General features: G+C 44.4%; 1 protein-coding gene and 1 long non-coding RNA gene across 3 annotated transcripts in view; one reads left to right on the forward strand and one right to left on the reverse strand.

The window, feature by feature from the left end:
• Positions 1-1,315: 1,315 nt before the first annotated feature.
• On the reverse strand, positions 1,316-13,275 carry LOC132534646 (uncharacterized). Its single transcript, XR_009546378.1, has 3 exons — positions 12,860-13,275; positions 2,401-2,842; positions 1,316-1,432 (listed from the first exon to the last, which is right to left on the reverse strand). It is a non-coding gene; the product is annotated as an uncharacterized LOC132534646 (long non-coding RNA).
• A 139-nt stretch (positions 13,276-13,414) lies between these two features.
• FBXW7 (F-box and WD repeat domain containing 7) overlaps positions 13,415-26,518 on the forward strand; it is a 176,663-nt gene continuing 163,559 nt past the window's right edge. For both annotated transcript variants that reach the window (XM_060178953.1, XM_060178954.1), the window contains exon 1: positions 13,415-14,698. The gene's annotated coding sequence lies outside the window, so the exon portion shown is untranslated. The remainder of the gene's footprint in view (positions 14,699-26,518) is intronic.

Below are 26,518 nucleotides of genomic sequence, written 5' to 3' on the forward strand. Positions count from 1 at the left end.
GGGATGTTATAATTTCAGTTACTCAGGGTGATTAATATGAGCATTAAAAAGAGCTGTTTAAAGTGAGAGATATTTAACACAATAGCTTGGTTTTTTTCCCCCTTGTGGTCTATCTTCACTTGCAGGATGGAGCTGAGTCTCTTTGTTTTGGGGACAATCTTTATTTCCTTCCATCATGAACCTGTTAGTTTTCTCCTCCCTCGTTAGCCTTCCAGTCTTATCTATCTCAATCATGCTGCTGTTTTTCTTCCTTCTCTGAATGAGGGGGACAGTGCATGAAGAAGCAGAATGCTGAGGTCAGATGAAAGCACTCCCCCAGCCCCCACCCCCAGCACTGGCAGCACAGCAGAATGAGCGAGTCCTCTTCTGGGTACAGCTGGGGAGGAGCCAGTACTGCAGGGGCCCTACTGGAAATGGGGCTCAGGAAGCATCACCTGTCACACCCATCCTGCCTTTATTTAACATTTTAGTATCTTCAGATATCACCTATATCTTACCATCACTCTGAATTTCAAACGCATTTACAAAGAGAATTGGGAGGTAGCTTGCCAGCAGTGCTTGTCTTACTATTGACAAAGTCCTGGGTTTGAGCCCCAGCACCACATGGGAGCACCATGGATGGCCTGGTGGGGGTGGAGGGGGTGGGAGTGCGGGTGGGGAAGCTCCACTAAAGGTGGAGTTGTGCTGTGGTGACATGTTTCACCACACACACACACACACACTCTCTCTCTCTCTTCAAACTCTTCTTTTTCTTCTTCTCCTTCTTTTCCTCCTCCTTTTCTCTTGCTTCACTCTCTCCCTCAAAACAAAACAAAACAAAAAAACATAAAAAACTTAACCATGTAGGCTGTTCGGTGATATCCTGAGTCCACTGCCTCCTCCAATGCCCCATAATGAATTTATATAAAAGAGCATATAACATAATCATTATAAAGAGGCACCATTCAATAGGTGTTGAATAAGCTGCATTTTAAAGCTCTGCTTATTTATTTATTCCCTTTTTTTGCTTTTGTTGTTTTATTGTTGTAGTTATTGTTGTTGGATAGGACAGAGAGAAATGGAGAGAGATGGGGAGACAGAGAGGAGGAGAGAAAGAAAGACACCTGCAGACCTGCTTCACCGCTTGTGAAGTGACTCCCTTGCAGATGGGGAGCTGGGTGCTCGAACCTGTATTTGAATATTACTAGGGAAAGAGAGATCCAGCATGCTTCTAGAAGAGCCTTACCTAAGAGAGTGGGTGATGTACCTGTCAGATATAGCTGACGGGAGAAGGGGAAACATGTGGAGTGAGCGTCTCCTTGAGAAAAGCCTGAGAGCAAGGGCATCAGCCATTCGGACTGCAGACAACAGGCCGGCATGTCAGGGCTGGGGCAGGTGTACAGAGTGATGAGAGAACCAGCTGGAAACAGCTTCTGATCCATTTGTGAGCTGCCTTGAGGAGGAAATAGGAGCCACTTAATATGATTTCTTCCCTTCCCTTTCCCTTCCCTTCCTTTCCCTTCCCTTATTCTTTCCCCCTTTTCTCTTCCCCTCTCCCACTCCTCCCCGTCCTCTTCTCCTCTAGCCCTTCTGCCCTCCCCTCTTCTCCTTTTCTCACTCCACCCCACCCCTCTCCTCCTTACCCCTCCACTCCCCTCTCCTCTCCTCTCTTCTCTCCCCTCCTCTCTTCTTTCTCCTCTCCCCTCCCCTCCCCTCCTCTCCTCTCCCCTGCTCTCCTCTTCTCTCCCCTCCTCTCCTCTCCCCTCCCCTCACTCCCCTCTCCCTTCCCCTTCCCTCCCCTCTCTTCTCCTCTCCTTTCTTCCCCTCCCCTCCCCTCCCCTCCCCTCTCCTCCCCTCCCCTCCCCTCCCCTCCCCTCCCCTCCCCTCCTTTCCGTTCTTTTTAACCAGAGCACTGCTGAGCTCTGGCTTATGATAGTGCCAGGACTTGAATCTGGGACCTCTGGAATCTTGGGTATGAAAATCTCTTACACTTATGTTACCAATGGAATTATCTTCCAGGCTTTTTTTGTTTTTAAATTAAAAAAATTAGTTTTGTTTATTACATTATTTAAAAAGTTTTGTGAAAGTCATTTAACACCTCCAATGTACCCTTGCTGTTGTTTAGGGTAGCTGACTCTTGTGATAAGGGTTGAAATAGGATTTCAGAGGAAAACCTCAAAGGCAGAATAAATATTCTGTGACTGGTAGATAGTAAGTATTGTTACTATGCAGTTTGGGTTTTCTGAAAGCTCTCCAATTTAATTTTTTTTTCTAGTACATTCTACTCCCTCTAACTTTTTGCAACATTGTTGCATTATAATAATGTACAATAAATTTAAATATATAGTTGGCTAGTTTTGAAATATATATATGAAATAACTAAATAATGCGAATATTCCAGAAGTTTCCTCAACCCTTTACCTGTGTATGCCTCCTTCCTGCACACCTAGTCTCCACTCCCTGGTAACCATTGATCTTTCTTGTCACCATAGATTAGTCTTTTTAAAAAAAAAAAAAAAAAAAGAAAGGAGACATTAACAAAACTGCAGGATAGGAGGGGTACAACTCCACACAATTCCCACCACCCGATCTCCATATCCCATCCCCTCCCCAATAGCTTTCCCATTCTCTATCCCTCTGGGAGTATGGACCCAGGGTCATTGTGGGTTGCAAAAGGTGGAAGGTCTGGCTTCTGTAACTGCTTCTCCGATGAACATGGACATTGACTGGTCGGTCCATACTCCCAGTCTGCCTCTCTTTCCCTAGTAGGGTGGGTTTCTGGGGAAGCGGGGCTCCAGGACACATTGGTGGGGTCATCAGTCCAGGGAAGTCTGGTATCATGCTGGCATCCGGAACCTGGAGGCTGAAAAGAGAGTTAACATACAAAACCGAACAAATTGTTGAACAATCATGGACCTAAAGGCAGGAATAGTGCAGATGAAGTGTTGGGGGGTATTCACTGCATAGTCTGAATTTTTAAGAAGCTTATATAAATGGCACTATGCAACATATAATGAATATGGAACCTTCTAAAGACATGTTTTAAAATTTTTTTAATATTTTATTTATTTTCCCTTTTGTTGCCCTTGTTGTTTTTTATTGTTGTTGTAGTTATTGTTGTTGTTATGATGTCATTGTTGTTAGATAGGACAGAGAGAAATAGAGAGAGGAGGGGAAAACAGAGAGGGGGAGAGAAAGACACCTGCAGACCTGCTTCACTGCCTGTGAAGCAACTCCTCTGCAGGTGGGGAGCCGGGGGTTTGAACTGGGATCCTTATACCGGTCCTTGCGCTTCATGCCAGGTGCACTTAACCTGCTGTGCTACCGCCTGACTCCCACAAGACACGTTTTAATCATGCATCATGCATCATGAATCCACTGCTCCTGGAGGCTACTTTTTCCCCTTTTGTTGTCCTTGTTGTTTTATCCTTGTGGTTATTATTATTGTTGTTATTGATGTCATTATTGTTGGATAGGACAGAGAGAAATGGAGAGAGGAGGGGAAGACAGAGAGGGGGAGAGAAAGACAGACACCTGCAGACCTGCTTCACCACTTGTGAAGCAACTCCCTGCCCCTGCAGGTGGGGAGCCAGGGGCTCAAGCCAGGATCCTTACACCGGTCCTTGCACTTCACACCATGTGTGCTTAACCTGCTACCGCCTGACCCCCATGAAAACATTTCTTACAACTACTGAATCTACATGAAAGGTCTAGGAATTTGCATGTATGCTCTTTTCAGCTTCTCTGTATGTTTGAACTTTTTATAATTAAAGTGGTGGTGGGGGTAAGACAGGAAGTTTTTTTAAAGATTTTATTTACTTATTAATGAAAAAGATAGGAAGAGAGAGAAAGAAGCAGACATCACTCTGGTACATGTGCTGCTGATGATTAAGCTCAGGAGCTCACACTTGAGAGTTCAATGCTTCATCCACTGCGCCACCTCCCAGACCACAAGGACAGGAAGCGAGAACTTTAACTCTTATAGAAATTCTTTTTTTTTCTTTCTTGGGGAATTAATGTTTTACATTCAACAGTAAATACAATAGTTTGTACATGCATAACATTCCCCAGTTTCCCATGTAACAATACAACCCCCACTATGTCATTTATCATCCTTCATGGACCTGTATTCTCCCCACCCACCCACCCCAGAGTCTTTTACTTTGGTGCAATACGCCTCTTCTAGAAATTCTAGGTTAAAATTGAGTTTTTTTCCTCCTACTAAATCTCTCTCGCCACCAAGGCTGTCACTGGGACTTGGTGCCCACACAGCTCCTCTATTTCCAACAGCCATTTCCCCCCTTTTCTTCATTTACTCAAGTGGGTGAGAGACAGAGAAACACAGGTGGGGGTTGTGAAAGAGACAGCAGCATTGCTCAGATCTCTCCCTTATGTCCTCTCTACATCAACTCTGTATCCAATCTCATTTTAGGACCAGTCTTCCTCGAGTGACAGAGTATGTTGACCCAGACTTCCTTTGGAGAATGGGGCAGTTTCTACCATTGAGTTTTATCTGACATTGATTTTGAAGTTGTTTCCTGTGCTGATTTTATATGATAGCAACCATTTGATATCACTCATCTTAAAAAGCCTGCTTTGTAGAGCCATCTTTAGTTGGTCATATAGGGGAAGAGTAGTGTCCAGGACAGAGCAAGGCAGTGAAATACCTTTGAACCATGAGTACCACTAGGGGTTAGAGATTCTAGTCTCCTAGGTGGGTGCAATCTCCATGAATAAGAAACTTGCAAAACTACAGTAGCCTGCTGCTGACTTGGAGCCTCTCTGATAACATAAACAGTCAATTAACACATATTTTTATATGTATTATATGCTGTATACATACAATAAAGAAAAAACACCCTCAAAATATTTTTAGTACTGTGCTGCATTCATCAATACATAAATTTACTTCATCTGTTTAAAAGATGAGTCATCTGCCAGTACTCACACTGGTAATGACTTCTAAACAAATACTGTAGGTGTTGTATTATTACTTTCAAAGTATTTATTGAAAACAAAATACACGAGGGGCTGGAGAAAGAGCTTACCAGGTAGGGTGCATGCCTTGCCATGTGCATGGCCCAGGTTTGAGCCTTGGCACTACAGAGGAGGTGCTGTATCTTTCTATCCTCTCTCTCTAGCTGAGTGAATATAGAAAACTAACATCTGCAATGAAATCATGCATGCACAAAATCCTGGCTCCATTCCCCCCCCCCATAAGAAAACATATATAAACAGAGCTATGTTGTTCATGGTGTTCAAGGGTCAACTGTCATGTGAAGAGGCCAACCAAAGTGAAGATGACTGAGTAGCTTTGACTACTTCATAGCATAAACAATGGCAGGTCATGGCATTTTATTGGGCTATTAGAAGAAATGCCAACTCTGGGTTGAAAGGCTGGAGAACATAAGGGTATATTCATTTTTTTTCCCTCTAGGGTTATTGGTGGGGCTCAATGCCAGCACTACAAATCCACTGGTCCTGGTGGTCTTTTTTTTTTTTTTTTTTTTCATTTATTGGATAGGGCAGAGAGAAATTGAGAGGGGAAGGGAAAATAGAGATGGAGACAGATAGATAGACACTTGAAGATCTGCTTCATCACATGTGAAGCAACCCCACTGCAGGCGAGGAGCTGGGGGCTTGAACCGGGATCCTTGTGTATTTCCTTGTGCTTTGTACTATGTGTGCTTGACCTGGTGCACCACTGCCTGGCCCCCTAGCATTTCATTTCTTTTAAAGTATTTTTTCATAGAGATAGATCATAGCACTGAAGCTTCCTTCAATGTGGTGAGGGCCGGGCTCAAACCTGGGCCACACACGGCAACGCAGTGCATTAACCAAGTGAGCTATTTCTCCAGCCTGAGGGTATTTTCTATTCTTAAATGGATCCTGCTTGTTGATGATGCACTCATGTGATATCAGGGCTTACATGTAGGGCCTCATGCATGGTAAGGCAGGAGTTCTACTAGGTGACCTATCCCCTGGCACTAGGAATAACCTTTGTCTTCAGAGATATTTGCTATATCTTGAAGTGAAACATTGTGATGCCCATAAATTTACTTCAAATAGTTCAGAAAAGGTACATGAAGCAAATATAGCAAATTATTAACAACATCTGAATCAGCGTAGAAAGTACATGAATATGTACTTCTTTGTCCATATTTGTTTTTATAATGCGTGTGATCATTTATTTGCTTTTTCAAGAAGATAAAAGCTGTCATTTATCCCTAGAATGAATTATTAGATGATAATACAGAACAAATAAAGATTGGTAATGTTCCTGGTACATACCAGAGATTAGGTTAAAAACTCTATGAAGTTAGGAGCAAGGTCTGTTCACCATGTCTAGGTTAGATGGAAAACTCTAGAAGCCAGGAACAAGCATGTACTTTCACCTGTCCAGCTCTTAATCAAGTGCTGGTGATAGTAGGTGATAAGTACATGTTTGTTTTTTGAATGGTGAAAATCCTGTCTAAAAATAGGTATTTTAACTTTTAATGTTGTTCATATATTACTGCTTTTCAGAAGACAAAAAAAAAAAAAGCAAACAAGAAAAAAAAATCATGTGTGTCTTGTACCTTCAATAAGTCCTTACTATAAACTGAATTTTAAGCCTGAACATAAAACTTTGTCTTTCAAAGTTAAGTTACATTTAAATTTTTGTTTTTTTATGAGCCTCTTTTTCACTTGGGACTTAAGACACAATAGCTAGTTATTATAAGGCAAAAGGGGCTTCTAACAGATTCTTCTGAAATTTTAAGGCTGAATTAAAAAAAAGATTCTGAGTGATTTACTTATTTTTATTTGTATTCATTCACTTTTAGAGTGATATTCTTTTTTTTCTGCAATAGCAATAAAGACAATGGAGTGGAGATCTTATCAGTTGTTATGTCTTCTAGGTTGTTATTTTTCTATTTCAAAAGGTTTTTGGGCAGGGAGATGGTCTAACAGTTATACAAAAGACTTTTGTCCGGAGGTGCCCAGGCCCCAGGTACGACCCCAGCACCATCATAAACCAGAGGTGAGGAGTGTTCTGATCTTTCTGTGTATTTTTATGTCTGTTTATATCTCTGAATAAAATTAAATAAAACATTAAAATCCAAAATACAATAAATAGAATGCAAGTGTTTTGTTATTATATTGGAATAGCTACCGACTTGTTTTTGGTGGTCATTAGTGTTTCACACCTCTGGGCTGACTTTTCTTTTTAATTGCCACTAGACTTTTGTTGCTGGGGCTTGGTGTGGGCACCACGAATCCATCACTCTTGGCAGCCACTTTTTCTTTCTTTTTTCTTCCTAGTTTCTATTAGATAAGACAGAAAGAAATTGCGAGAGGAGGGGGAGATAGAGAGAAAGATAAGACATCTGATGACTTGCTTCATTGCTTGAAGCAGACCCCCTACAGGTGGGGAGCAGGGGTTTGAACCCAGGCTCTTGAGCCCTTGAGCTTGACAATTGCGCTTAACTTGGTGTGCCACTACCTGGCCCCCTCTGGATTGACTTTTCCAGATGGAGACAGAAACAGAGAGATAGAGCAAGACACTGACGTCTCCTATAGCGCCGCGGGGGCCAGGCTTGAGACTGGACAGCTGGCATGGCAAAACAGGTACACTATCCACATCAGCTATGTTTCTGGCCCTCTCTAACATCTTTAAAATAGATTTAAAAAGTATTAGGATAGGGTCCTGGTGGTGGTGCACCTGGTTAAATGCACATAGTACAAAGCTCAAGGACCTGTGCAAGGAGCCATGTTTTGAGCCCCTGGCCCTCCACCTGCAGAGGGTATGCTTCACAAGCAGTGAGCAGGTCTGCAGGTTTTTCTTTCTCTTCCCCCTCTACCCTCTCAATTTCTCTGTCGTAGCCAAGTTAAAAAAAAAACAAAACAGACCATCTGGAGCCATGGATTCCTAGGGCCCACACTGAGCCCCAGCCATAACCCTGGAGGCAAAATATATATTAGGGAACTGATAACCAAACCCAGAAGACTACACCAACTGGAAATACTAGTACCATTCCTTTCCTTGGTGCAAGCAAGTCTTTTCTCAGATTGGGGCTGAGTGACAGGCTGGCTTTAAGGGTTAAAGCTGAGAATCCATGGCATCTCTTTATAACACAAGTAGGTATATTAATCTTCAAATTTATTTTATACCAAGCATAATCTGATTTTAAAACTCCTAGACTTAAAGCAAAATAACCATAGAAAAAGGTAGAATAAGAGGTCTGCTATGTGGAAAGGTCTAAATTCTATAGACCGTGGGAGCTAACTTTCCTTACTGCTCTTGAAGACAGTCGGTGATAGAACGGTAAATGTACTTATTCTATTTGAAGACTTGGGGTGGAGTCCAGGCTTCCTATTTACTTGCTCCTTTGACCCTGGGGAAGTCATTTAACTTCTCTGGGTCTTATTGTCCTTCAGTTTTATAATATCACTGACTTCAAGCAAAGAACCAACAGATAGGAAAGTGCTAAGAACAGTGCACAAGAATATGTTGGGAAAAGCTGCTAGGTAATGACAGGGAAGGTATGCATTTGATATTAATGAGTGAAATTAACGCAGTAAGAACTGAATCATGTATCTTGTTCATTTATTTTACCATCACCAAGGTTATTGCTGGGGCTTGATGAATCTATTGCTCCAAGAGGTCTTTTTTTCCTTCTTTCTTTTTGTTGTCCAATATAGTCCAAAAGAAAGGGTAAAAGTAAACCATATATTGTTTAGGGATGCATACTTTATCATATTGTGCTAAAATAGAGAAAAGCATAACAGTTATTATAAAAGTTAGAGCAATGATGACCTCTTAAAGGGGGCTGTGTTCATGAAGTGGGGGGGGGTTACTTTGGGAGTACTGTCAGTGTTGCATTTCCTGACCTAATTGGTCACATGAAGACTTCTTTTTTTTTTTCTTTCTTTATTTTTGTTTTTATTTATTTATTTTCCCTTTTGTTGCCCTTGTTATTTTAACAGTTGTGGTTATTATTATTTTTGTTATTGATGTCATTGTTGTTGGATAGGACAGAGAGAAATGGGAGAGAAGAGGGGAAGACAGAAAGACACCTGCAGACCTGCTTCACCGCCTGTGAAGCAACTCCCCTGCAGGTGGGGAGCCGGGAGCTCGAACCGGGATCCTTACACTGGTCTTTGTGCTTTGCTTGGGACGACTTCTTTTATGATTATATCTATAGAGAGAAATTGAGAAGTTTCCCTACTGCAGGTAAGATCCTGAGGCTTGAACCCAGGCCCTTGTGCATGGGTTTGGGCTGTATGAGGTGCATCACAGCCCCCAAACTATGTATTTTAGTAAGAACTTCGAGAGGATATTAAAAACTATTGTGAATTTTATAAAGTTAATGAATCTAGGGCATGAAAAGAGTAATCTGTGCTGAGGAAACTGGTACATAGTTGCCAATAAAATACAAAGCAATAAACAGAGATTAGTTACATTTATTTAAGAGAATAAAAATCTCCTTTATATACTTGAAACAAAGTAAATTACAACAAAACCCAAAATCACCATGAGGGGTTCCATGAGGAATCCATGAGGGAAAGCATTTACTATCTTATAAGATAGTAAATAAAAATAGAAACCAATTCATAAAAGGTAGTCAGGTAAGCTATTGGTATAATTGACCTTTGAAGAGAATCTGTCTAAAATGTTTGCTGGCACTGCCTTACTTATATTATTTAGTTGTTGACTAGAACAATAAGTGGGGGGAGTGGTCATCATAGAGATTAGTTAGGCACAAAGTATGATGAATCTTTGTGGAATCATCATGCTTTACACTTTAAAAAGGAAAAAAAAAATCTAAACAGCTAGTTGCTTCATTACAAGATCTTCAACAGTTAGCAGTGAGCAGGGAAACAAAGTTGAAACCACAATGACACACTTCTAAACACCCACCCACTAGTAAAACTGAAAAGGCCTGACCAAGTGTTGCTGAGGGTTGGGGAATGTATACGTGGCTGGCCTGCACAAACCATTCTAGAAAATGGTCTGGTATTAGTTGTTTAAGTTTGTGACACCATCCCCCAGGTATACAGAAACTCACATAGATGTTACAGAAGACAGCTACTAGAAAGTGTTTCCAAGCTATGTTTCTAACAGTCCCCAGATGGAAACAAACCAAGTGCCTATCCACAACAGAATGCTTAAACTGTAGCCTATTGCCACAACTGGATACTGTAACACCTAGCAATTAAAACCAACAAATTACAGCTATAGAAGTCACCTGAACCACGTGTGGATTGAAAAATGAAGAGCAGGGGAGTCGGGCTGTAGTGCAGCAGGCTAAGCGCAGGTGGCGCAAAGCACAAGGACCGGCATAAGGATCCCTGTTCGAACCCCGGCTCCCCACCTGCAGGGGAGTCGCTTCACAGGCGGTGAAGCAGGTCTGCAGGTGTCTATCTTTCTCTCCTCCTCTCTGTCTTCCCCTCCCTCTCTCCATTTCTCTCTGTCCTATCCAACAACGACAACAACAATAATAACTACAACAATAAAACAACAAGGGCAACAAAAGGGAATCAATAAATAAAATAAATATTAGAAAAAAATTAAAAAAAAAAAAAGAAAAATGAAGAGCAAAACACACAAGAGGTTACAGATTATGTTGTTTTCTTTTAATATGGTCCAAAAGAAAGGGCAACAGCAAACCATATATGCATACTTTATCATATTTTTCCCAAACAGAGAAAAGCAAGTTAAGTCATCATAAAAGTTAGAGTAATGATGACCATTTAAAGGGGGCTGTGCTCAGGAAGGTGGTGGTGGTGCGGAGGGGCTTTGGGAGTATTGTCAGTGTTCCATTTTTTTTTCTTTTTAAATTATCTTATTTATTGGATAGAGCCAGAAATCGAAAGGGAAGGGGATGATAGAGAGGGAGAGAGACAGAAGACACCTACAGCACTACTTCACCACTCGTGAAGCTTTCCCCCTGCAGGTGGGGGTTGGGGGCTTGAACCTGGGTCCTTGCGCACTGTAACCTGTGTGCTCAACCAGGTGCGCCACCACCCGGCTCCCTCAATGTTCCATTTCTTGACCTAGTTGGTCACATGGAAACTTCTTTTATAATTACTTCTATATCAAATAATTTCTTTGTGCAATTTAATGTATATTTCATAATAAAATGCTAAAAGTAATTGAACATGGTATGGTATTTCTGGAAAGAAATTTTGTCAGATAACTGAGCTTATGAAATCTCTGACAGTAAAAGCCACTGATGTGGGATAATAAAACACTGATTAAACAGCTTCTCACATGAGCTCACTTTCAAGTACAGGAGAATAGAAATCTATACAACAGTCCCTTTGTTGTCTTCTAACATACTATGCAGATCTTTATCACAAACTGATGAAACAGGGAAAGAACTCTGTTACCTTGAACTTCATATATACCTTTTTAATTTTTGAATTAATTAACTAGATGCTGCCTCCTCTGGATTGAAAAGAGACAAAGAGCTAAAGAGATTCAGACCAAGATGGAGTGGTCTGCCAGTTCCTTCTCCATGCCTCATTATCAGGCTGGGTGGTGAAGTGGGTGGGTCATGCCCAGTAAACTTAGAGCAGTTGTTACTTCCTAAGTAGGTGGCTGAGGGCTCTCCTGAGTGCCATTCTGTCCCTTAGCATCAAGCTTTTAAGGTGGAACCACAGACAACAAACCAAGGAGGCTGCTGCAAAGGCTCATGGGGTCCTCACTTTTCTGGGGGCATCAGTCCTTTGCTGGCTTTCAGATAGGGCATGTCTGTGCTCCTTTCTCCAAAGCCCATTGAAATGAAACTCAAGAGGTGCTCAGCTTGCCTAGAGCCCCCCGACCCTCCCCGCAAATAATCTGTGCATTTCACTCCATCAATTTCTAAGAGGAAATTAAGAAAGAGGAGCGAAAGCATTTATTTGTGTAGCCAGGTGGTGTCAGCACTTGGTGGTCTGGGTGACATCAGGGCAACCACCAAGATCCTGTCATATGTAGAAGGAAGGGGTAAGGGGTGGGCTACTTAGAGCTGGTCAAATGCAGGAGCGGTTTAAGCAACACAGTGAACTTGTGGTTTTGGAACTTCAGATATAGGGCGACTGGGTCGGGCGCTGCTTTGTGAGTCTCCTTGTTGGGCATCCTGCCCCTCCCTCCCCACTTTCTCTAGCGCACTAATAAAAAGGAGCCCTAGTCCCAGGCACCCAAACGGTGGGCATGTTGCTGGCATTAGGGGTGACAGCGGTGGCAGGCACCTGGAGCTCCTCAGCTCCCCGGGTGGAGAGGCTCCTACTGTCCACGGCAGCGGCTCCCGGTGAGCTGTGGGGTCTGCTCCCTTTCTCACTGCTGCTGTTTCTAGCCCATCCTCACACTTTGCACAGGACAGGTGCAAAACACATTTCTGAGCATTCTGGTTCTTTTTTCTTAAGTTTCTTTTCTTTGAAAACTACACTTTTAACTTCCCGAGTTCCTACCTGAATGTACTTTCCAGGCATTATCCAACAGCACCCATCCCTACTCTAAGGAGAAGATCGTTTTCGAGGTCAATTCTGAAGCAAAGTACATGTTAAAAAAATGACATTAAGGGGCGCTGATGGGCAGCCAAGACCTCCTCTCCAAAGCCTCAAGCTGTCAGCAAGGATGACTCCTGGCAGCCAGGTGCAGAGAGAGAGAGAGAGAGACAGACAGACAGACAGAGAGACAGACAGAGAGAGAGAGAGAGAAAGAAAGGAGCAAAACGAGGAGAAAGCCTCCACTCCCCCTTCTCTCACCCTGCCGATCCACCTGACTTCAGTAGACACGCGGAGTGTGACTCCGCATTCAAGCCGCACCCCTAGGCCGGGGAGGGCGGGGGACACGTATTGCGATTCTCATCTCTACAAGGCTGTGGCCTTCCCCGAGTGCCAGCACTTCCATCACCTCCTCTGAGCGAGGCCCACGAGAGGGAGGCATCCACCCGTCCGTCCGTCCGTCGGTCCACACGTTACTGGGCGCCGGTGTCACCGCAGCGCGGGCGGGGCGGGGCGGGGCGGGGCGAGGCGCGCTCGCCGAGCAGGTGCAGCGGCGCGGGCGCAGGACTTCCCGCAGCCCCGCTGTTCCGGGGCCGCCGGGGGGCAAGTGCCTCACATCCGGGTGCTGAGCGCCCCAGCGGGGCCGCCCCGGCCTCCCGAGCAGCCGCCACCACCGGCCCCGAAGGGACCGGCTCTTGGAAGCGCGCTCGCAGGCCGCCCCGGGGTCAGGGTTCAGACCAGCGGCAGCCTAGGCTCCCCCCCGACTCCTCCCCTTCCTCTCTTCTGTTCTGACGCGGCTGGAGAGGCGGCGGCGGCGACTCCCGCGGCCCGAGGCGCACCCACCCGCTCGCTGTGCCCCGACTTCCTCTTTCCTACGCGCGTCATCACAGCGCGCCCGAGTCGCCCAGGGCGGGGTGGTTGGACTGGGGCGGGTGGAGGGAGGGGTGCGGGAAAGGCCCGCGGAGGGAGGCCTCCGAACCCGGCGCTGAGGAAGGGAGGGGAGGGAGGGAGGAGAGCGGTTGCTAGGCGACTTGCGTCATCGGGCTGCGCCGCTTTCCTCCCGCCCCTCTCTCTGGAGTGAGGCGAGAGCCCCGCACAGAGCGAGCGAGACGGCGAGCTCAGCTCTGGGCGCCGCTGCCGCCGCCGAGAGCGTGAGAGCCCCGGAGCATCCGACGGAACCGGCCGCCGTGCCCTGGCCGCCGCCGAGACCTCCGCCCTGCCCTGGGCCAGCGGGAGCCGCGGCCGCCCCTCTTCTCCCCCCCTCACCTCCCCGGCCGGCAGCGGCGGCGGCTGCACACGCCGGATCCCGAGCCGGATCCCGAGCCGGAGCCGGAGCCCGCGGCTGGGGGCCAGGGAGGCGGCCAGCTCGGGCCGGGACTAGTCGGCGGTGAGAGGACGCCGAGGAGGGGCCGGATCTTCTGCCTCGTCCCGGGGCGCGGGACGAGGGACCCCCGAGGCGTAGGGAGGGGGTCCCATCTGCAGCGACACATGCGGCAGCCGGGAGCGGGGGCGGCGCCGAGCGGAGCCGGCCGGGTCCCCCACCTTGCCGCCCCTTCGGCCCCCCGCCCGGGGCCGTAGCATCTCGCCCCAGAGTGTATGTGCCGGGGCCCCCGGCTCAGCCACCACCCCCCGGCCGGGGGGGCGGGGACCCCGATGTGAAGCGGCGGCGGGGCGAGCAGGACCTGCGCGGCCGACCTCCCCCTCCTCCCCTCCCCTCCCCTCCCCTCTGCCCCCTCGAGGGGGCTCTTTTCCCTTGGCCGGTCGCCGGCCCCCCGGCTCCTCGGCAGGACTCCCGGAGGAGTTCTTGGAGCCCCCTCCCCCGCCCCAGCCCCCGAGGGCGGCGGGGCCGGGGGGGACCCGGGGGGCCGGCCGCAGCCTCCTCCGCCCAGAGGAAGAAACTTTCTCAAAAGCAAACAAAACCAAACCAAAAAAAAAAAAAAGCCACCAAAAATCAAAAAGCAAATCCGGAGCCTCCCGATCGTGACTGTCCCGGGACAGGCGGCCCGGGAGGGGCCGAAGCCGCAGCCTGAAGGGCCCCAGGCGGAGGGAAAGCGGAGGTAAGCGGGGCCGCCGCCTCCTCCGCCCCGGCGGCGCGGGAGAGCCCGGGGTGGCCGCCCGGCGCGGCGACACCGGCGTCGCTTCTCCCCCGGCTCCGCGCCCGAGCTGCCGCCGCCGCCGCCGCCGCCCGGCCCCGGAGGAGGAAGGACACCGGCCCGCCCGCCCAGCGCCGCGGCTCTGCCCTGCGAGTGTGAGTGCGGGGCTGGGGCTCGGGGGCTGCGGTGTAGACGCGAGCGTGTGGTCCTCGCGGCGGGGCGGAGGGATCAGAGCGCCGGGGTTTTGTGACCTTTTAGCTCGGCTTGCCGGCAGCATCCAGGCTCGCAAGTTTTTCTTGGAGGAGTTCTGTCTTCCTCGCGGGGGGTGGTGGTGGTGGTGGGAGACCTGCGCCTACAATTCTGGCCGGTATTTGGCCGCAGGAAATGAGGGCGCCCGGAGCCTCCAGATGTGCACACAAAGGACATCTCTGTAGCACACCTTTTCCTACTACACTGGGTGTGCGGCGGCACAACAAGGCTTTTTTTTTTTTTCCTTTTGTTTTTTTCTTCCCCAGGGCAACTCTCACATGGGGTTCCCCAGCAGTAGGAATCTCTTAGCCCTTGAATTCCTGAAAAGTAAAATGCCTTTTTCTTGGGGGGAGAGGGGTGGTGGAGGGCGGGGGGGGGGGGGAAACTGGTGATGGTGGGAATCTCTTTAATCTTTTTTTTTTTTAATTTTTATTTTGGTGCCTATAGGTGTAGGAGTTTTCTTTCTTTTTTTAACCATCTCATTTCCTGGGCCCAAGGACCCCGGAACATTTCAGTTACTCAAGGATTTCTGAGTTTCTATGAACCACCCTTTATTGGAGGAGGGGACGAGCGCTTAGAACTTTAAGCAGTTTAGAAAAGCTTTTTTTTTTTCCCCCTTAAATGCCTTTTTTTTTTTCTTTTTGGTAGCATATGTCCTAATAGCTAGCTCTTCTGATTTTTGCAGAATGACTAAAGCTTTAAAGCCTTATTTGAGTTATCTTCTGTGTCAGGTGAGGAGAAACTTTTGAGCTAGACTGCTACTGAATTTTTTTCTCTTCCACTATTTTAAAGGTAAATGCTATAGAATTCTTGATTTGTAGTTCAGGCACTTCTCAGAGCCAGAGCAGAGACGCAGCAGAGTAGCATTCCTGGGCAGGATTGATAGAGATTGAAGGGTTAAGTAGAGGGTGGAATGTTAGGGAGAAGAAGACAGACAGGCTGTCTGTCCTGAGAACAGTGGCCTGTCCCACAGCCTTGTCTACCTTGTGGGTTCCCAGGCTGTCTGTCCTGAGAACAGTGGCCTGTCCCACAGCCTTGTCTACCTTGTGGGTTCCCTCATGGGAAGCTGCTACAGAAGGGAGATTCGGAAAAATAAGTAAATGTCAGTCTGGGGCTTTCCACCCTAACTTTTCATTCAGGATCTTGATTACATTTAATTAAGACATACTCAAACTTGGCAGTGTTTTCACTCTCTTTTGGAGCAATGAGTTCTGCAAATTTATTGTTAACCCCTGAACTATGTAACAGTATATATATATATATATATATATATATATATATATATATATATATATATATATTTCATCCCAAACCTGTCTCTTAAAAAGAGTCCCAAGTCACATTTCAGGTTTATTTAGAAATGTGCTAGAACACACGAGTTCATCTGTTCCTGATTTTGAGATTTGCTTGTTTTCCTTTACCAGCATCTTTCTTGACTTTCTGTATATTTTAGAATAATGCATTTTATTCATTTGATCACTTTATCCTTTTCTGGAGCTTCACCAACTTTTTTTTCTTTTCTCTAGGGGTTTTATTCTTGTTATGCTTCTGTAAAGAACCTTAAATTGTGTTTATTCTAAATGGGTGCTAACATGACAATATTGAGTAATGGATGTAATGATAAGATGTGGGATCAGAAGCACATATCTGTGGATCTGTTACTTTGTAACCTTGAGAAAAATCACATCTTAAATTTCACAAGTAGGTAGATGAGGAAGAAATACAATTTTGCTTAGGCTGTTGTTTTTTTTTTTTTTCAAGGAAGGGAGCATAGGCTACTGAAACTTTAGTTTGAGGATAGATTGTGCCCTATCAAAGTTACTTACTAACTTTTTGGATGAACTCTTTATTACCTTGATTATAGGTTGGATAAAAGTTATGGTGTGTGTGGTCCGGGAGGTGGCACAGTGGATAAAGCATAGAACTCTCAAGCATGAGGTCCTGAGTTCAATTCCCGGCAGCACATATACCAGAGTGATGTCTGGCTCTTTCTCTCTCCTGTTTCTATAAATAAATAAATAAAATATTTAAAAAAAAAGTTATGGTGTATGGGCAGATAATTTAGCAGTAGCACAGAGGACTACCTGTGAGGCGCCCCAGGTTCTGTCCCTGGCACCACCAGTAGCCAGAGCTGAGTGGTACTCTGGTCAAAACAAGGCAGAAAGAGAACAATCACTGCACTCTGCACATTTCGGCTGCAGAGAGATGGCTTAAGTGTTTGGGGCCCTTGTCTTTGGGGTACTTTCACTTATGGGTGGAAGAAGCAAAGAAATAAGAATTGCACACAAGGGGAATGGAGCGATACTTACCTAATACCATTGTGTGCAGATGATCGTGTTTGAACCTTTATGTAAATGTATTTTTACATCTTTCTGTAGGAAATAACTGGTCTTTGATTAGATAGAACTAACTGGAATGTTTCAGCCAATCTGGGAAGGTCGGTCTCCTTAATAAGAATTACAAGGGCAGGTAGGCATAGTGTATAAGACATTTAGAGTTACTAGATTCAAGGGATAGCTGTAATGGCAAGTCAGCGTCATGGGGAAACAGAATTGCTAAGTCTTTTTAGGGTCAGTTGTGTTCATGTAGATGCATATTTACAGCTCAAAGCAGCATTTGAAAACATTGTTCCTGAGGCTGGTTTTAGATGATTGAGGAAAAATTGTATTTTAAGTTTGGAGCTATTACACCTGTATTAGGATTCATTTTTCCCAGGGGATCTGTATTTTCACATCACAATTATGGAGGAACTGTACAGACTGAAAAAGAAGATGCTTTCAGTATCTGAGTTTGGTGTTAGTGGTTTCTTTTTGGCATTGAGGATTATTACTGGTGCTCTGTGCCTGTACAATTCCACTGTTGATGTCGTTGTTGTTGGATAGGACAGAGAGAAATGGAGAGAGGAGGGGAAGATAGAGGGGGAGAGAAAGATCGAGAGAAAGATTGACAAGATCGAGAGAAAGATCGACACCTGCTTCGCCTGTGAAGGGACTCCCCTGCAGGTGAGGAGCCGGGGGCTTGAGCCAGGATCCTTAAGCTGGTCCTTGCTCTTTGTGCCACGTGTGCTTAACCCGCTGCGTTACTGCCTGACCCCCACACAGGTGTTTTAAAAGTAGATGAGAAGCTGAAAAGGATGAATAGCCTTTAAACATGTGCAAGCATTCTTCTTCTAGCGTTTGCCCTTCTTCCATAGCCAGTCAACAGCGTCAGGTTGAGCCTGATGTAAAGTTTCGAGACCATTTATTCCTTAAAACACATGCTTCCACATCTCTGAGACAGCTGCCAGCTTTTTGTAGAGCATCATCCCTTGCGAGTAAACCCTGAAGAATATAGAGAATTTTGTTGTTAAGGAACTTAAAAACAAAAAGACAGATTTTCTTCCCCAAATCTGTATCTTTCAAGTTTGCCCTGCATTAGTATCCTATGTTTGGTTCCTCCATGACAAAGTGGGACTAAAAATAGCTGGCAGAAAGGCAGCTTCCCCTGCTCGCAGTTGGTGTGTGTCTTTGTGTCCCATACAATGGAGGGGGGATATTCCTGTGTTGGCACAGCCGTGTTGAAATGCTTTTGTTTTTAAACCTTTTATTTAAAGACGAACACAAAACAACTTGGCACTTAAAAAAAATCCAGAGATATTTGAAGCACAAGACATAAGAAGATTGCACCCCCCCCCCTTTTTTTTTGTTTTAGTCACAAAACCTATAGCTGATGTGACTGACATTTAGGTTTGGTTCTGACAGAGACCAAGGATTTTGAGTAGGCAAAGAGCATATGCTCATTTCTTGCCGTTCAATAGGTTGGATTCATCGCCTTCCGAGTAGCTTCTTTCACCTCTTTGAAGAGTTTTCTTTCAGTTGACATAGCCCTCTGTGGAAGAGACTTAGATAAGGAGACAGGTATCAGGTGGATGAGGGGACAAGGATGCAGGGGCTGCATTTTCTCTTTCCCCTATCTGCTTTCTGCTTTTCATGCAGGTGTTTTATACGATGTTCATGTGATTTTAAAGGCGGTCTTTGAGGGTTGGCGTGATGGTGTGCGAGTGAGTACAGGCTGTGGGCAAGTGGGACTTTGCTAGCAGTGAGCCTGGTGTTCCTTGCTTGGCAACTTTGGATTGCTATAGAATGAATAGAGGGGAGAGAGAGAGAGAGAGAGAGTTAGTATGTGCACATTTTAGTACAGGTGACCCTCAGAGTCCACAAATGCATGATCAGCAGTCCAATTCATGAGCTTTAGAGGTGGTCATTTAGATGGAGAAGTCTTTTGGCACCTCTGACACCCGACTGTGTAGAGGAGGGTTTGTAAAACTTTGCAAAGGGCCAGTTAGTAAGTGTTTGGAAGCCATGTGTTCTCTGTCACAGCTATTGAGCTCAGCTCTTGCGCTGTGAAAGCTGCCACTGACAGTACATAAGCGATTACTTGCGGTGGTGTCCCAGTAAAACCTTTCATAGAAAAATCGGAGCCAGGTCAGTTTGAACCCATGATTGATGGGCCCTTGGTATAGATATTGCCAGGTTCATCCGGCTTACACTTTGACCTTCATTTCACTACAGATTTGGGCCAGGAAGTTTTAGGTGGTCTCTGATTTCTAGATGAGTTGCATTGCTTGGGGATACATAAAAAGCAGTCTGCTGATAAATATACCTTTGCCTTCATAGTGGTAGAAACTGGGTTAAGGAGTAGGCTGATGCCATTTTAGAAGTTGTAGCCAAGGGAGTCGGGCGGTAGCGTGGCCGGTTAAGCACATGTGGTGCAAAGTGCAAGGACCAGCTTAAGGATCCCAGTTTGAACCCTCAGCTCCCCACCTGCAGGGGAGTCACTTCACAGCCGGTGAGGCAGGCCTGCAGGTGTCTATCTCTCTCTCCTCCTCTCTGTCTTCCCCTCCCCTCTCCATTTCTCTCTGTCCTATCCAATAACAGCGACATCAATAATAACTACAACAATAAAACAACAAGGGCAACAAAAGGGAATAAATACATATTAAAAAGAATTAAAAAAAAAATTAAAACAAAAAAGAAGTTGTAGCCAAAAAGTGAGGAGCGCCTACATTTCTTATTCAGATACAGGGCAATTGGCATTTAGTGACATATTGGCTATTTATCATGGCTAAAAATATCTGGGAAGATGCAGGTATAATTTTGAAAGCTCCTGAAAATAAATTTGTTGAACATTTAGATGTGGGAATAGAAAATTTTGATATTACTTTCTCTTACTTTTTTTTTTTTTCCCCACCAGGGTTATCACGGGCTTGGTGCCTGTATAACTCCACAATGCCTGGTGGCTTTTTTTTTTCCAGAGAGAGATAGAAGAAGACACCTGCAGCATTGTCCAACTGCTTGTGAAGCTTCCCTCTTTAGGAGGGGAGTGGGGTCTTGAACTCAAGTCATCACACATAGTGATGTGTGTGCTATACTGGTACGCCGACACCTGTTCCTCTTAGATTTTAGTCTGTTGCAGTGACCAGTTCTTTTCGTGTAGAATGTTTGGTTTCACAGTTTTTGTTTTTGATTTTAATATTGCATCTTAACAAATCAGTTATGTGCATTTAAAAATCCTTGTGTATTCTTAAGAATTACGTTCGCGGGGCTGGACAACGACATCCCATAACACCTTAGTCCCCTACCTCAGGGGGGAAGCTTCACCAGCAGTGAAGTAGTGCTATAGGGGTCTCTCTCTGTCCTCTCAATTCCTCTCTTTATATGTATATAAAAGACCACCAGGAGTAGTGGATTTATTGTTCAGGCACTGAGCCCCAGTGATAACCCTGATGACAATAAGAAAAAAAAAAAGTTCTTATGAGTGGGTTAATTGATTTCTAAAATGAATCTATCTCAGATGTACTGTTTAGAAAGGAGAGCTCAGCTTGTACACTTTTACATTGTTAATATGAAAATATTTCTTTTATATGTCAGCAAATACCTGCATTGGATGATAATGTATTTTTATTCTAAAATTCATAAATTTCATGTATCTCAGGATTCCCATTCATGGCAGGGGAGGGGGCTATTCTTACAATAGTGTTCACTTTTTAAAGTTAGTTTCAAGTCAGTCAGCTTTTACTTTACATTGTATTTCTACATACATAATTGATACTTCAATTCTTCTTTCTTGCTTTTTTTAAATTAATTTTTTTATATTTATTTCCCCTTTTGTTGCCCTTTTTTATTGTTGTTGTAGTTATTATTATTGTTGTTATTGATGTCATCATTGTTAGGACAGAGAAATCAAGAGAGGAGGGAAGACAGAGAGGGGGAGAGAAAAACACCTGCAGACCTGCTTCACTACCTGTGAAGCGACTCCCCTGCAAATGGAGAGCCGGGGGCTCGAACCAGGATCCTTAAGCTGGTCCTTGTGCTTTGCGCCATGCGCACTTAACCCACTGCACTACTGCTTGACTCCCATCTTGGTTTGTTTATTTAAAAAAATTCAAAAGATATTTATTTATTTATTATTGGGTAGAGACAAATTGAGAAGGGAGGGCAGATAGAGAGGGAGAAAGACAGAGACACATCTGTAGCCCGACTTCATTCACCACTTGTGAAGCTTTCCTCCTGCAGGGCCTGGAACCTGGCTCCTTGAGCACTGTAATGTGTGTGCTTCAGATGCACCACAACCTGGCCCCTTGTTTAAAAAAAAAAAAAGTAACAGAGACCACAGCACTGAAGCTTCCTTTAATGCAGTGGAGGCCGGACTCAAACCTGGATGACACGTATAGCTAAGCAGTGAATTCCTCTTTCTTTAAAAGAGACTGCATAATCTGAGAATTTGTATTTGCATTTTAGATAGTCACTATACATTGCTTTCCTTTTCATTAGGTAGGGATTCTCTCTTTACTCTTTTATCTATCCATCCATCTTATTTGTCCTTCCCTGTCTTGTCTCTCTGTTTGCCCATCAGTCCATCCTAACTACTCTGTCATTTATTTATCCATGTCAGGGATTAGACCCAGACCTCATGCATTCAAAGCATTCACTACCTCTAAGCTACAATTCATTTCATTGTTTATCCATACACACATACATATACATGCTTATATGTATAGACAGGGAGCGGTTTCCCAGTTTCCTGTGGAGCTTCTTCTGGTGCCATGGCGGTGTCCATGTGGCATCTGAACCTCATGCATAGTGTATCTTGCACCCTGGTTGGTGAACTGTCTCCTGCCCCTGCAATATGTTTTTCGTTTTTCGTATCATTTATCAGCTGGGTAAGATACAATGCTTTTTTTTTTTTTTCTTCTCTGCTTTTCAACCCTTAGAGTCTTGAATGAACCTATCAGTGTCTGTCAGTCCCAAATGTAAGTCAAGTTGGTAGTTTTTTGAAAGATGGGACAGGTAGATTTTAGCAGACTTTAAGGATGGCAGGTTTTTTTTTTGGGGGGTGGGGGGATGGGATGGGGTGGGGTGGGGTGGATTTGGTGTGCATTGTAAATGATTAACAGATCTTTGCTTGACATCTTCTGGGTTAGCAAGGAGTAACTTTACCAGAAATCGTGAGTACTTTGTAACTAGTTCCCTTCACACTCAAACTGTGGAGTCCTAAGACTCCTTGGCCAGGCAGCATGTTTCTTAGCTTCCTGGCCTTGGGTGCTTATGGTTCAGGTGCTGGCTTCATTATCTGCTGATGGGGTGGAGAACTAAAGAAAGATTTACTGAGCTAGTATAGAACATAATAAAGAGTTCTTAGACTACAGCGTCTCTGTAGTAGTGGGTTCCAATTCTGTAAGTTTATTTAGTTAAAAGTCTTTTCAAGTGTGACAGAGAGGGCTAAAGTCAGGCTTCCTATTGATTACTATACAAATTTATTTATTTTTATTTATTTCCCTTTTGTTGCTCTTGTTTTTTTATTGTTGTTATTGTTGTTGTTATTTCTGTCATCGTTGTTAGATAGGACAGAGAGAAACGGAGAGAGGAGGGGAAGACAAAGGGGAAAAGAAAGATAGATACCTGCAGACCTGCTTGTGAAGCAACTCCCCTGCAGGGGAGGTGGGGAGCGGGGAGCTCGAACCTGGATCCTTAAACCAGTCCTTGCTATTCTCACTAGGTGCACTTAAACCGCTCTGCTACTGCCCGACTCCCAACTATACAAATTTAGCCCTTGAGTTTGACACACAGTGAGGATAAAATTCTTTGTGCTTTTTCACAAAAGCACTTGAACTCACATATGATTTCCCAACATTTATGTAAAAAGTTTGAAAATGGGAGTCGGGCAGTAGCACAGTGGGTTAAGTGCAGGTGGTGCAAAGCACAGGGACCAGAGTAAGGCTCCCGGTTCTAGCCCCTTGCTCCCCACCTGCAGGGTAGTCACTTCACAAGCTGTGAAGCAGGTCTGCAGGTGTCTTTCCCCCTCTCTGTCTTCCCCTCCTATCTTGATTTCTCTCTGTCCTATCCAACAACAGTGACATCAATAACAACAACAACAATAACTTACAACAATAAAACAACAAGGGTAACAAAAGGGAATAAATATTTTAAAAAAGTTTGAAAACTAGGGAAATGGTAGAACTATTGTGCTTTTAATTTATAGGAAAATTTTATTTGAATGCAAGTAAAATTAGAACTTATCTTCAGCATTACTTAGATCAGAAAGAAGTCATTTTTGAATCATTTCTTGATGATCTTTGGAAGTGACTGGTTTAAATTATCCACTTATTTAGAAATGTCATGATGTAATTCAGTTGTTAGATCCTTTAACTGTCCATCTCTCCAACCTTGGGGGATAAACTTAAAAATCTTGAAGTAGTATAACAAGCTTAATCTGGATTGTTGCTGCTGTTGTTGTTAAAGATAGAGGCAGAGAGGCAGAGTGAAAGAGACCACAGTCCTGAAGCTGCTGGCATTGCAGTGGGGCTCAGGCTCCAACCTGGGTTGTTAACACTGCAGAGCCAACCCTCTATCCAAGTGAGCCGTGTCGCCAGCCCTAACCTGAATCACTAACATCTCAGTTGAAGGTAAAAGGAGATATATTTACATGATTCTGTTTTATCTAAATTTTTGCTTTCTCATTTTCCTAAGGTGTGTGTCTGTGTGTGTGTGTGTGCGCGTGCGCGCGTTAAGAGATTCCCATTTTATACTTAGTACCTAACTAAATACAAGATCCATTTTCAGAAATAACTTCTCCTGCAAGCTTGGCATTATTCGTGTTCTGTTTGCCAGTATAAGACGTGAATGCTTCTTGATTGTTTTTGTATCTGGAAAGTATTTCTACTTTGAGAAAAATTTGGCTGTACTTTCATAGTTTATTTACTAGAACTGTATATACAAGATAAATGTATAAACAAGTCTGTAGGCAGGAGGAAAAGATTGAGTTTGATGTCTTAACATTGGTTATCTTGCTAGGCCTTGCCCTCCCTTTCTGACTTCTAGCTTTACGACAAGTTCACTTTATATTTCTCATGTAAATGTAAAATTTAGGTTAATGTATTGGTGGACCTCTGGTTAAGTAGTTAATTCAATGAATATTCTAGCTTTTTTTAAAAAATCTATTTTAAATACTTTTTTCCTCATTGTTAGTATTTGAGTAGTAATTGGAATTATGCTTTTTTTTTTTTTTAGTTGGCTCCAAAGCTTCACTGCTTTGATCTGACGTTTTTTCAGATAGAAAGAGAGAGATGGGGGCAGGGGTGAGGGTTTAGGGGTGGGGAAGGAGGACAGGGAGTGAAGAAGCTATAGCACCAAAACTTCCTTCACTGAGGTGGTGGCCTGGTTTGAACCTTGAACATTGGTCCTACACTTGGCAAAACAGCACACAGCCAAGTGGACTAAAAACTTCTTTATAGTTAAGACTGAGTAAGGTTGCTGGATAGTGGGAGAGGTACACAGTCTCTCTAGTGAGTTTAAATTCCTCCTGCCTATCTCTTATGTGCATAGCATCAAAAGGTTATGCCAGTTAATATTTGGGTCATCAGTTTTCCTTTGTGTAGTTGGTGGTTATTTTAAACTGGCTACTATGTGAATTTGGTAGTGTAGACTTTGGGATACAAATGTGTAATGAATAGGAACCTTTTTCTTTTCTTTTTTTTTTTGAGTGTTAACACATGATGTGGAGATTGTTTGCATTTGAGAAATACTACAATTTTTGGTCATATTTTTAAAGCAAAAAGTACAATATCTCAGGTTTTTGCAAAGGCCAATTACTAGAGGGGGGGAGTGGGAACATGGGGGGATGGTAAGGGGGAGCACAGCGGAAGAGTGAGGGAAGAGGCAGAGACACCTTGGAGAAGGACTCCGGAAGCTTTGAGGTCAGTCTTAGTCAGAGGCCACACCCTGTTATTGCTTTGGGTTGTGGACTTGGGGTGTTACCACTTGTTATCTTCCACCCTTGAAAACATTGATTAGTTTTAGCTTTTCTACATTTGGATTTTTTAAGCTATTGATGTTTCAATCTGCATAGGAGTATCAGTTTATCCTAGGGTGGGACCATTTCCGCTGTGTCTGCTAGAAAGGATAAACAAAGGGTTTTTGAATATAGTGGGATTCCTTTTTTCTTTTTGTTTCATTTCTTTGTTGGTTACATTTCCCTAGCTTTGTCAGAGAGAGATGCTGGTAATTCTATATATGTGACTTCGTAGTTGAGAGGCAGCTATTGAAGTTGGTAGAACCTCACTCCAGCTGAAATACCTTGTAACTTTGGGCAGGTTTTTCTATGGGTACTTACTAGAAGACTTGGCTGATAAAAGAAGTTCCTACTTTCTCATGGTAGCTAAAAGGATTTCATGATAACATCTGGCTCAGAGTTGGCACACAATGTTGGCTGTCACAAAGAGATACGTATTGTGTATTAATTGTTATTTCTGTGTTAACTAGTCCGATCAGCATCCACCTGTAGGCTGAAAAACTGAAACAATTTGTTCCTGTTTCTCTGTTTGTTTTTTTGCCTCTAGGGTTATTTCGGGGTCTCCGTGCCTGCACCACGAATTCACTGCTCCTGGAGGCCATTTTTTCCCTTTTGTTACCCTGGTTGTTTTCCCATTGTTGTGGTTATTGTTGTTATTGATGTCATTGTTGTACAGGACAGAGAGAAATGTAGAGAGGGGAAGACAGAGAGGGGGAGAGAAAGAGAGACAACTGCAGACCTGCTTCACCACCTGTGACACGACTCCCCTGTAGGTGGAGAGCCGGGGCTCAAACCAGGGTCCTTCTGCGGGTCCCTGCGCTTTGTGCCAGGTGCGCTTAACCCACTGCGCTACAGCCCGACCCCCCCTTTTTTTTAAATAAGGTTCGTTTATTTTTTTAAATATTTATTTATTTATTCCCTTTTGTTGCCCTTGTTGTTTTGCCCTTGTTATTGATGTCGTCATTGTTGGATAGGACAGAGAGAAATGGAGAGAGATGGGGAAGACAGAGAGTGGGAGAGAAAGATAGACACCTGTAGACCTGCTTCACCACTTGTGACGTGACTCCCCTGTAGGTGGGGAACCTGGGGCTCGAACCGGAATCCTTAAGCCAGTCCTTGTGCTTTGCGCCACCTTCGCTCAACCCGCTGCACTACAGCCCGACTTCCTGTTTCTGTGTTTTTTTTCTCTCTCTCTCTTTTTTTTTTTTTTAAATATCTGGAGAACCTTGGAAGTCCAGATAGAACTAGTCCCAAGGTAAAGCCCACATGTTACTATGGGCAAAGACCTGCTCCCCACCTGCAGGAGGACAGCTTCATGAGTGGTGAAATAGCACTGCAGGTATCTCCTCTCCCTGTCTATCCCCCACTTCCCTCTCAAATTCTCTGTCTTTATCGGA

The sequence above is a fragment of the Erinaceus europaeus genome, chromosome 19 (assembly GCF_950295315.1).
Source record: "Erinaceus europaeus chromosome 19, mEriEur2.1, whole genome shotgun sequence".
NCBI lineage: Eukaryota > Metazoa > Chordata > Mammalia > Eulipotyphla > Erinaceidae > Erinaceus > Erinaceus europaeus.